Below are 12,420 nucleotides of genomic sequence, written 5' to 3'. Positions count from 1 at the left end.
AGTAACATTTTTGGGTAGAAACACAGCAGTTGTGAATGGGGTTGGCAAAGCCCACAGCAGCAGCAGAGTCCTAGGACTGATGATGGGATAGAATGAATTTAAAATAAAATTAAAAATAAAATTAAAAATAAAATTAAAAATAAAATTAAAAATTAAATTATTTGTGCATTTGGTAGCATTATCACTCCTGCATAAAAATGACTTTTTGTTTTGTTACCTTTTGAAATTATTTACTAAATAAATTGTTGCTGTGTGAAAAAAAAACCAAAAACAAAACTTTGTGTAATCCTAAAATCTGGAGAAAAATGAGAAACCTTCTCCCAAATCCCCCTTGTCAATCCCAGCTTTTTAACAGTTTTCCTTTTTTCCTGCAATACTTCTTCAAATTCTGTCTGTGGCTGAGACTTCCTACCCTGCCTTCCTCCCATGGGGAGCTGGAGCTCCACCTCCTCCTCTTCCCATTTGCAATCCATTTTAATAACTTTGTCTTCTCCAACAAATAAGAATTTTGCCATTGTCTTTAGGGGAACAAGAGGAGATTTTCAGGGAGTTGAGCTGTATAGGTTTTTGTCTCATTTTAATCAGGATGTTGGTTGCACAATTCAATACTGATTGTGTAATCAGAAAGCAAGAAGAAACACAACACAAATGAATTACTATGGAAAAATTGTCCTCATAATGGGGTCATGAAGCATAGAGATATACATTTATAATGCTCTGTCAAATTACATTATGCAAGGAAATAAATTATGTTAAGAGAAAGTATGTTTTAATTACGAGCACAATACTTCTTCAAATTGGGGAAAAAACTGCTAACACTATTATTATTATTATTATTATTATTATTATTATTATTATTATTATTATTATTATTATTATTATATAAATTTAGCCTCACTATGCCCAGAAGTGTCTGCACATCCCCTGCTGTTAAGGAGCCTGTGTGTGCACAAGCACAAAATTTAGGAGTGCAACGTTTTCCAATTACGCCCTTTCCTGTAGTTTTTCCCTGACCATCAATGTGTAAAATAAAGAGACCCAAACAGTCAGACAACAGCAGTTTGTTGCCATGCACAKGACAGCAGTTGTGCTGTGCTCTCACTAAGTGTGCGCCTGATAAAGTGGATTATTCAAATCACAGAAGATAGAATACAGAATAATAAAGAAAACAGAAAGCATGAGGTTCAGGGGTTTTAGTTTTCTTTTTTTTCAAATTAAAACAAACCTTTAAAGAACAGCAGCCTGGTGAGAAAGGGGATGTTGTTAGGTTACACAATTCACCTTATAATTGTTGGTGGAGTTTGATTAAGTGCAAAGGCAAACTTTTAATAATCCACTCTAAAGAAAGGCATAATACCAGAGCTATCAGCCCTGCCTGTCTGTTAGGTAAATTTAGAGATGTTAGCCATCTTTTAAAAGCTCTTTTTTCCAGGTTTGGCACAAATCAAATCATAGCTGCTCGAAGTGCTGAGTATAAAAGAGAGACAGGAATTCGCTACCTCAGTCCGGCCACACAATTAATCTCAAAGTAACAACAATCAAAAAAGTCTGGGTTCCCAAAGCTCTACCCAGGAGAAAGGGGGGTTGTTCCTCCTCAGTTTCTGGGATAACAGCAAACAGCTTTGAATAGAAACAGGAACAGRAACCCGGGAAATATCCAGCCTTTGCTTCAGCACTCCTGTGAAGACCCTGAGTAAAAGAGGAGGAGGAAAATACATGGGAAAGGGGAAGTTTGGCCATGAACATCTCTACCTAAAATTTAATTTTATTTATTAAACAATTGCTTAAAAAATAATTTAAAAATCCTTGCCAGCTTTCAGACATTTCCCCTGCTCACCCAAAGAGTTCCTGGATACACTAAAGCATCTTTCTTACCACAAGGTGGCATCTTCTTATTTTTAAATAAAACATTGGAATATTTACATAATTTGAATAATTTTTGACACCTGAACGTTCCTGATTTTTTTTTTTTTTTTTGTGACAGCCATTTAACATCTGTGCAGATACCCAGTGATGATATTAGACTTCACCTCACAAATGCTCATGGAAGTATCTGCGGCTGCTTTTCATGGACCTGTTCACAGCCATCACACATGTACTGAATCTCCTCCCCAAACAACATGCTGACAACACTCCCAGAAACACACAAATACTCCTGGAAAATTCCAGGGCAAGCCAAATTAAGAATTTACAGCACGTGTTCAAAATGCTGAGCTTTCTCCCCAAACTCCTATTGAAAAAGCACATTACTGGATATCTCAGCATGCAGATATTTTAAAATATAACACAGAAACCCACTAAAGGCAGGGAACTTTACACTCCAGACTCTATAACATAACTCAAACCAATTCTACAAACACAGGAAAATGTATAAAAAGCATCAGCAGGGTTTTGTTCAAATCTGCCCAGATCACTACTAATAAAACCCGTATGAGAAGTCAAAAGGGAAAAGTTTAAAGCCTCTCTCTCTAACAACTTTCATTTTGCACAGTCACTGGTCTCCTTCCAAAGGTGAAGATTTTCAGCTCATCAAGAGCACAATGTCCAGTGACAATGTTCAACTTAACACAAGTGGGAATTACTGCACAAAGTCAGACATCAGAGCACTGAGTTCCCATGACAGAACTCAATCTGACCCTCCTGCTCTGAAATTGCTTTAAAAGCAAAAGAGAAAAAGGAGATTTTTATTTTTTAAAATACTACAAGTTCATTACATATGATTCCAGATCTGCTGATTCAACTGCAAAGCTGCTGGTGACTTCCAAAGGCTGTGGACTCGAGCCCCTGTCCCACATCTAAGAGACGTTTAACTTGCATAGTACACAACAAAGTGAGAGAGATTTAATGCCAAAACTTTTTCAGAAAGAAATTCAAAGTTAATGCTACTGAGGTATTTTGGAATTTCAAAATTCTTCTCTGCTTCCTCAAATTGGTCCTAACTATGAAACTTTATGTCACATACTCACCTATTGCTAAGTTCAGGACTTGACTTTATCTTTTAAAAGAAAATTTGCATTGTTTCTTAACTTGAGACAGTTTATCTCAAAGAAATTTTAAGTTTAGATGTTTGATTTTGAAATTAAGGTTTTTGAGTTAAAGAGAAGAATTTTCTCCTTTACAACCAATAGTTTTTAGGCAGTATATCTGAATGGTACACCACTGGAGAAGAGCATCAGAATATTTCTAAACCTGATTCTTCCCCCGTTCTTTTAAGCAAGATGTTGGGCACATATTTTTGCTTTCCATGTGCTCTCAGTTTTCCCTTCCGTGTTCCACCTGAGACCCCATCCAGGAGGTAGATGTGCAGATCTGCTTGACTGGGAATGAGTAACTTCCCCTGACAGCAGAATCAGGGACTGGTTTGAAAGCACTGAGACTGGGCTGCAATCAGCTGCAAACACAAATTGAGCAATAGCTCCAGCCATTTTGTTTATTCCTAATTATCTGCAGCTGCAAAAACATACAGACAATATTTTTCATGCACAAAATGCCATTTTTGGCCCCAGACAAAAATCAGGTCCTATCTCTTACCTACTGTTCTGGTACTTGAAAGCAAGTCCTAGAGCATTGAACTCATGTCTAGCAGACCATCTCAAATCAAACTATTTCCAAAATTATCCAGTGAAGCCACATGACTTGGAAGAGACAGGTATGCTTATTGCTTCTACAGTTACCTGAGAGCTGAAAAGAAAGAAATTCCCCATTCTTTAATGTACAACAATGGSTGCTTGTACAAACGCGCGACAAGTGACACAGCTCCACCTCAAGCAGAAAACAACTTGTCAAACTTGGAGAAGACTCCTGAGGGAATTTTACAGGGTATTCCTTTACAACTAACTAGCCTGTAAAAATTACTTAGTTTTGATTTAATGGTGAGTAGGTAAGAATAAAAACAATCCTGYGCAGTACCACTAAGCAGTTTTGTAGATGTTCGGAGCCAAAAAAATCAAGGGGACAGTTAYAGAAATGGTCTTTCCTAGTTCCAATGGAGCTGCTCTAATTTAGGACCTGGAACTCTGGCCCAACACAGGAAACAACAACACAAAGCCCAGTTTCACTCTACTGAGCACGAATTTACTGGTAATTTTACATCAGAAAGTATCTCGATTTGTGTGCAGAAGATACAACCTGAGCAACTGCCCAGATGTTTGAAGCACAGGATGTGACATCCTAGAGCACAGGACTTGGCTTGTGGCTTCAGTCTCTTCTGCGCTATTAATTAATGCTTAGAAAGAGAAATGCTACCAACAAAACAATTCAGGGGCAAAATCCTCTATGCTGAAGTGAAAAGGAGGATTATTGGTGCCTTTATTGGGAGGGTGAAATCTTGTCCTCCACTGGACACCAGCTGGCTCAGCAGAGGAACTATGGCAATTCAAAGTATTAAACTTCTATATTTGACTCTTCACTCTAGATAAATTCATGTGGCTCAGTCACTTGTGCTCAGAAACTGCTGAACACCCCACAGAACACACAGCTGTTTGTTGGTCCTCACATCCAGCTCACCTTCACTGCTCTCTGAGACTCTTCCCCAGGCAGCACAGCCACCGCTCAAACCACACGAAATGCAGCAGGATCTCTGCGGTTATCATCCCAYCTCCCCTGCATTATCCTGAGCTCTTTTTGCTTTATATCAGACCATAACAATCGAAATTAAAAGCCCCTGTGGTATAAACAGTTACCACGGCTCACATGCGAGGCTCTGCTGTTATTCCACATTACAAAGCAGCACTGAAGGAATTCACAATCCCAATAGCTCAGTGTTAGCAGCTGCCTTTTCCAYGGCAGCTATTTCAAGCTGCTTCTCCATGAATTGCAAGGGAGGTATCAATAATTTCCAGCTAAATCAATACATTTTGACTAGAAACCAGAATCATTCCACATGTTAGTATAAGAAAATGAAAAGCAGATATTCTATTTTGGGCTACTYTGTTATTCTCATAAATAAGTGGAGCAGACAGCCAATATCTCCTTATAGTTTACTCCACATTTCCTTTAATTTATCAATGCAAAGTTATTTAGCAGAGAGTCATTAATGGAATTTCTTCAAAGAGAGAAGCATTATTAGATATGTTAAATCTCGACAACATTGCTTCACAGCTGTAGCCATGGATTCTTTTAGGCATTAATTGAACATCTGTGCACTTTAATTAATTTGAACAAAATGCAGTGGGGAAAAAAAARGGCAACAGTAGGTACTGTTGAATTTAAGGAACTAATTTTAGTTTTCCAAACTCCCTCCAGTAAGACTCTTCTACATACACATCGAGAATGATGGAGAAAGGATTGTCTTGACCTCTCCTTGAGCACCCAAAAAAGATTAATTTGTACAAGACAAAAACTAGGCCTGCTGTCCACACAGTCTGTAGCTGTAAGCCACGAGTAATGTGAAGCAAGACAAACTTGTAACCACCATCCACAGTTAGGATCACACCTTTTACATCAATCCTGAAGGAAAAATAGGATCATTTTCTGCACAAATGATATGAACTGGGTGAAGGTGAGACTTCTGAGTCTTTCGAGATATCCCTTAGCAGCTGCTTGTCTGAGGGATGACACTGACTGGACAACTTCAGTAATTAACCTGTGAGGAACATTAGAGGTGTAAATACATGTAGAAAGCAATTTATTCCATATTCCCCTTACCTACATGGCCAATTTTTTCCTCACAAAGATATATCACTATTAATAGTGCATTTAAGTGTTATTTGTTTCTTTGCAAAGAAGTATTCCTAGTTAAAGTACCATTCCAAGTACTACTTCAAATTAGAGAAAAAAAAAGAGCTGCCAAGAAAAGAAAAACTTCTAAGATGGATCAAAGCATGGAATACCATAAATCCAAAGCTCTCTGTCAAATCAGATAGTCATAACTACTGGAGACTATTTTGAAACACCTTTTAAAGCATTGGGACTATTTAACGTCATGTTCAAATCACTCTGAGGTTGTCAGAGCTTTCTGTTGCGTTGCTGTTCATGAGAATACAAGTCCCTGGCACATTCCCAGAATGAGATGCATTGGAACAATCCTCGGGCTGCCCTTTAGCCAGCACTGGGATGCCAGATTCCAAGCAGGTAAGAAGTTTCCCCACACACATTTGCGGCGTTCAGCTGCTCATAATCTGCAGCGTTCACAATTCATCATCAAACCCAAAGCCTCGCTGCCAACTTATCAAAGTGGCCACTGGATGCATCTGATCAAGTCTGAGCATCTGGCTCTTCCCTGTTCCTGACATTAGCACAGACAACAGAATCAGTGGACTATTGAATGCAATTACAGTAAGCGAGACAGACAATAAAGATTGATAGCGCCTTCTCTTTTTATCACACACAAAACTAGTGGGGGTTAAAGCTTTGCCTTGAGCTGCCTTCATTTAACAATGATTGAAAATATGCAATTGTGATGGTAAAACACTGCAGCCTGTACCACTTCATTTACTGGACACATTATCAAATTAAATGAAAAGTGAACTGCCAAAAGCAACAGTTATTATATATTAATGATGAATATTTACTTAGCATTGTTCACAAATCACACCAAGAACAGAATCCTTCTTGTTATCTTCTTTGCAGGCTACAGATGAGTAGTTTAAYGTTTCCACATTTACGTTAAATCTTCTGTCTACAAATCTCTAAATTCAGACATGTGCGAAYGGTTTTGTGACCATCCATGTGGTTACAAACGTGTAATTAATAAAATGCTCCAGTAGTAAATGAATCCTAATTGCTGCARGGATTCTTCACCTCAAATCACTGTTGGTATTCTTAAAAATACTTCACTAACCAAAGGAACTACAGAAAATTAGTATTTTGTTTCCAGCAGGATTTTACATGGTGGGACCTGCGGTGTGCAACAGCTTCCAACAAATGGAAAATCCAGGAGAAGCCAACATTGTGGATTTATCATGATACATTTGTTATATGGCACTTCAAACTGGTTACTGGTCTTTGGTCACTGCTAAAAATAYGTGGTACATTGGAACGGCACTGATAAGAAAGCAGAGTTTTGCAAGTGAATGATTATTTTGCTTAGAAGTTTAACTCTTTGTTTCACAGGAGCCATGCTAACAACAATATTCCTGCCTCAAATTACAGCCAAATCATGTCCCAGTGGGTGCCAATAATCTATGGAAAGACAGAGCTGATCACTTCATTGATATGGCCAGGGTTACAATGATTTCTTTAATAGATAAACCAAGAAATTTCTTTATCAGTGCCATGTAAGCATTGATGCCACACAGAAATTAAGGAAAAATGGTCTTTTCTAGAAGCTCAAAATTGAACAAAACAAGAACTACACAGTCAGTACTTTAAAAAAAACACAAACCACATATATCTCTGGTCAATTTTGGATCAACTGCAATAAAGCAGTAGTTGGACAACATGTGGTGCTGGTTTGGGGTTCCATATCCCACAAATGCAAACATATGGTCCTTGTCAGGCACTGATATCCTGCAGGCAGGTTTTGGCTACATGAAGAGTTCTGCTTGCTGTAGTGAAGCTCTTGGTGCGGGCACTAATGTCTGTGCAAGTGGCATGGTGAGATATATGAAACCAAATTACTAAACTGGAGTTTAAATAAAAATAGGCATTGGCTTTTTTACCCTATGTGCAGCCCTGGGTAGTAAAATAAAGCCCCTCTTAAACACTCTGTAATCCATGACCTGTATTCTCCAAATTTTCCTTCTTTTTTTCAAGCAAACCAATTACATTCTAGGAATTTGATTTCTACAAATTGTTGCTGTAAAGGCAGTGTGGACTAAACAATACAAAAGAAGAAAACCAAGGAAAGAAGTTTGTTTTTTCTGGCCATATGCTGGCATATAAACAATAAAAGTGACAAACACACAAATATGCCACAATGGAAAACTATGTGCAGATCCCACACAGTAAATTGAAAAAGCAACATGCTGGATGGTTCTGTTTAACAATAGTGCAAAAATAACTGTAGGAAACTCTGGCTAAGGCAGCCCACAGACAGTTTGGGAAGGGAGGCATCAATTGACAAACTACAAGTAGAACAAATAAATTATCTTAAGCTTRCTGAAAACAGGAAACCAAGGACACTTCTATTTTCAAATGACATTTATTATCACTCCCCCCTCCCATTTTTAAGCAAAAAACAAAGCTAAATTTAACCAAATTATTTCAAGAAGCACAATCATTTCATTATGTTCACATTTGCTGGAAATATCAAGAGAAACATTGAGTAAAGTTTTGGGTTTTTTTTTTCCATCTAAGCCACTTTTTCCATTTGAATTTCCACAAAAAAAAGAAACAATGATCTGTTCCACAAAACAAGAGAGCTATTGAAATTTGGTTTGCTATGATCACTTTTTGTTCTGTCACACCACCTCCTGCCCTCGTCATGCAAAGGACAGAAGTGAATGCTGTGGTTTGTGCCACTGCTGCTGCCAATGGAGAAAAATGGCATCAAATGAGCCCTGTCCATCTTTCACTCAGTGAGGAATCCCCATCACATATCCAGACACCGGTAATTATGCAACTCATAAAACATAATGACTTTGAGACATTGCTCTCCTCCAAAAACAGGTTTAGAAATGCCAAAGTCACTGCAGGGAGAAGGGGAAGAGACCATTGGGGTGAACCTCATGTCCTCAGAAAAYTGGGCAGGATGTGCGGTACAGTCAGGAATGGAGCAGCTGAATGCCTTCAGAGGAGGCTACAACATTCCCTCTGAATTTTATTTTGGAAAATTGTATTGAACTGACAGTCACAGAATAAAAAATAACAAAACACCAAACTTAACAAAATAAAAAGTTAAAAGTTAAAAATTGTGCCTCAAGTCTGGGAGGAATTGAGAGCTCTACTCATCCATTAGGGAAAGGCTCACTCCTCACACCTCAGGAGAATAATTTTTAGAGATAATCAATTGYATCACAGTCACAAGAATCAACAAAAGTAGAAAAGGGAATAGAGATTCTGATTTTCACAGAAACTGTACTTTGCATTTCCCTATTCCTCCAATGTATTTCAGTCAAGATACTGTCCAGCTGCCTCATATTTCACCAGGACAAGAATAATCAAGTCAGACATGTACCAGAGTCAATGGAGTRGAGAGATTCTGTTGTCTAAGGTCTCCTCTGAAGAGCAATCAGCCTTATTTTTTTCTCTCTCATTTTGCTATTCCTATTGTGTCAAAKAAAAACAAAACCCCAAGCACAGAGTCTCACTCAGTTTCCTCCAACACTGCCATGAGGAGAACAATTCCCAAGCCACCCTTCCACACTCAGGTGTTCCCATGAACCTGGTGTGTTCKCCTTTCTCCAGGAAAGGCAGCTGCATAATTGCCAAAACCCAGGAGCGTGGCATGGCACTGCCACCACACACTTCCACATATCAGCAAGATACAGATGAATTTTAGTACCCCTCCAAAAAAGCAAATTTGCTCACTGATTTTAAAATATTGCCATGTGACAATGGAATAGGTCACAYAGCCAAAATACTACCTGAAAAACAGAATGAGAAAATCTTCTGGTGTATAKTTCAGACCACTCTAGATCTTAAACCTACTGATCCAAGCACAAAAAGAGGGAGTCCAATGCTCTTGAATCCTCTCTGAACTCTGACACAAACCTTTGCTGTGGCATCAGACAAGAAACCCAACACCTTGTCTGCATCAGCCTAAACAATATTGTAATTTATTCATTGCTTAAAAAATACCACAGGTAATAATCCTTTATCCACAAATATCACAAGTCTGGGGAAAGAGCTTGTTTCAGCCACTTTGTCAGAGGCATGAAATAGGCAATATCATGCAAGATGAGAAATCTGAATAGAGTATTTAGTGCRGAATGGAAAAACTGCTGTTGTCTAACATAAAAAGGTCCAATGTAGTCATGCTTTAATATTTCCCAAAAGCTAAATCATGTTATTCTGAGAACACCTTCAGCATCATCCCCTCACAGTGAAAGACTGATTTCGTTTTTTGCGATGTCGCAAGAAGAGAAACGGCCTCAGTATGGAATATGCAAAATATAATCTYGGCAAATTCTAAAAGAGATTCTTCTCATCCCCTACTTGATTTAAAACCAGTTTYCTTAAAAACAGTTAACTAAGCTTTTACTGACACTTTTATAAACTAAAGTTTGAAAATAGAGAACATTTGGGTCATCTTGCCTGTCCACCTCTGAGACCAAAAACAATAATAGTTCACAGAGATAAGAACTTCACAGATGTTTAGAGGGTGACTGGATTGCAAAAAAGTCCAGTGCAGGATATCCATTCACTTAAACTCACACCTCATCAAGGCAGCTTTTTATTTGCCAGTTTCTGTCCAGCTGTTGGGTGCCTGTCGATGTAAGTCACAGTCACATTTTGTAAGCACAGTRGGGCATCTTCAAAAGTTAATTACAGCTGTGCTGGGCTTCTTCAGCTGAGGCAAAAAGAGACAGGTTCTGTTTCATGGTGGTTTTGAATCAAATTGTGTCCTTAGTGAGGGTCCAGAGCCGAGAGATGCAAAAGTCTCTCTTCAGGTACTTCATTAAGAGGGAGGTTCTGTAGACACCCTCCAAAACTTATTGAGAAAGGCTGAAAATGCCCAGAGATCAGAATTTTCCCTTGGAGATCCCTGTCCCTCTATTATTGACTGCAGAGGAAGCCCAGCACAACTCATCTCTTATTTGCACACCCTGAACAAGAACCTAAAGCCAAGACGATGGGTCAAGATCCYGCAAAAGAAGCCACAGAACAGGACCAGGTCTTTGGCAACCCTCCCACACGAGCTGGAGCTCAGTACTTGGGCTGTCTGTTTCCATTCCACGTGTGGGCAAAAGGATAACATTCCTGCCCCAACTCACAAGGGCACAATAAACACTTTAATGATTATTATGCCCCCTGAAAATATGGTAATGAAGGTTTTAAGTATGAGCACCACCATTAGAAATGTTTCTGTGCATTCAGTTCCACTTACCAGCTCTCTCTGTCATGYAGAGCTTCCTTAGGCAGGGATCCTGTGGCAGAACTTGGACTATCCTTGGCCTATGCCCACCAGAAGCTTTGGAGCATTTGTGAGYAAGGGCTCAGCTGATGCCCCTCCAGTGACACAGATGTGACTCTGCTTGGCAGGATGTCAGAGGACGGTGGCAAACTTTTCTGGTTTTATTTCTTTAATTATGTTTCACATACTCTGTRATTTCTCAGAGTCTCCTCAACTGCTAAATTCCATTACCACCTCCATTCCTCAAACAGTCCCCTCAGCACAACAAATCCAACTTCCAAAGGGGACCCAAGGGACGCCAACCCCAAAGTGAAAAAGTCTTTGGTGATGACCCTGCAGCATCCCCTGCTTAGCTTCAGCAGATGAGCACAAAGAGGAAGGCAAAGCCTGCTCTCCATCCCCAGAAAACAATTCCTTAAAAGCCTTACAAGGTGCCATTTTCCCACCTCTTTGCCCACACCATATCACATAAGGCAGGATGCTGGACCCCATGACATCACATTTCCTARTTAGGCATTTAATAGCAAGAATACTGTAACTTAAATTCTTGAAAAATTATAATTTTAGTTAACTCTGAGATAGAGCAGGGAATTAGAACAGGTCCCTCATYTCAAGAATCCCTTCTCTGATTTGAGCTTCAAGCTGAAATCAGTGAAGTTGGAGAGTACACCAATGGGAAACAGAAAGAGAAGGAAAATGGCAAYTATTGGACTAGTCCTTGCCCAGGACTAAAAGATCAGGCACATAAAATTGGTGAAAAATAACTGGTTTACAGCTAAAAGCACACAGAGGAAATCTTCACTGGGAGCAAAACAATAATGTCAGCATTACCTTAGAAATGCCTCAGCTCAGTCACTCAGCCAAAAGATCTCTTCAAAGCAGCTGATTCAGATTCTGGAAATTAAAATAATTAAAATATAAGTAAGACAAAAAATATTATAATCATTCTGTAACATSTTATTAAAAGAGTTAATAAAAGATGCTCTTCCCCTTCCGTCGCCCCACATCTGACAAAGAAAATGGGACAGAGCTGCAGGAAGGACACCTGGACATTTGGAAATCCCTGAACACATCAGCACAGGGGCATGGTTAGCTCACCAACAGATAATTGCTTCTCCTCTCTCTTCCCTAAATGTGGTAAAAAATAAATTATTCAAAAATTAGAGGCATTTAGAGTAACAGCCCTCCAAATGCACAGTATTTATTCCTTCTTTCCTYGCCCACAGTTTATGGCATTGTCTGGCTTTGGGTGTGCTTTGCTACTTTTTTCCCTTCTCAGTTTACTCAGTATAAGGCTCTCACAGATCTCATCAATAAGAAATGAATTTTGGTAACTTTCAAAACCACTATATTATTTTTCCTTTTATTTGTAGTGAGTTTTTCTTCTCTCAGTGGTATTACTGCAATAAGTCAGTCATTATTTCTTTATGTTTTCCCTCCTTTCTTTAGTATTTCATTTCCCT

At 38.9% G+C, this 12,420-nt stretch overlaps 1 long non-coding RNA gene across 1 annotated transcript in view; it reads right to left on the bottom strand.

The window, feature by feature from the left end:
• LOC130582667 (uncharacterized) overlaps positions 1-11,852 on the bottom strand; it is a 280,277-nt gene extending 268,425 nt beyond the window's left edge. The window contains exon 1 of the long non-coding RNA XR_008966331.1: positions 11,789-11,852. This is a non-coding gene — a long non-coding RNA (uncharacterized LOC130582667). The remainder of the gene's footprint in view (positions 1-11,788) is intronic.
• Positions 11,853-12,420: the final 568 nt, after the last annotated feature.

Source organism: Malurus melanocephalus, unplaced genomic scaffold (assembly GCF_030028575.1).
Source record: "Malurus melanocephalus ecotype Western Australia unplaced genomic scaffold, MMel_1.1 scaffold_13, whole genome shotgun sequence".
In the NCBI taxonomy this organism is placed as follows: Eukaryota; Metazoa; Chordata; class Aves; order Passeriformes; family Maluridae; genus Malurus; species Malurus melanocephalus.
Note: the sequence above shows the minus strand (reverse complement) of the source record. Positions and strands in the feature narration are given on the sequence as shown.